The following is a 254-nucleotide window of genomic DNA, read 5'->3' as shown; positions in this document are numbered from 1 at the left end:
CATTGGGGGCCTGGACCCGCACCCACGTGCCCGGCAGGACACAGCCAGTGTGGACACTCGGTGGCCGGGGTGCTGCCCTCCCCCCTGTACGCGGCGCTTCCCCCGACGGTGGATTCCAGGCGCCCCGAGCGCGGAGGACTCAAGCCGCTGGAGGGTCGCGGCCTCGTCTCACCAGCAGGCGGACCCCGCTCCCGGCCCTGAACAGCCTGGGGTCCCAGGCTCCGCAGGGGTGACACGCGCCAAAAGGCGGCGGG

Source organism: Myotis davidii, unplaced genomic scaffold, assembly GCF_000327345.1.
Source record: "Myotis davidii unplaced genomic scaffold, ASM32734v1 scaffold427, whole genome shotgun sequence".
NCBI lineage: Eukaryota > Metazoa > Chordata > Mammalia > Chiroptera > Vespertilionidae > Myotis > Myotis davidii.
Note: the sequence above shows the minus strand (reverse complement) of the source record.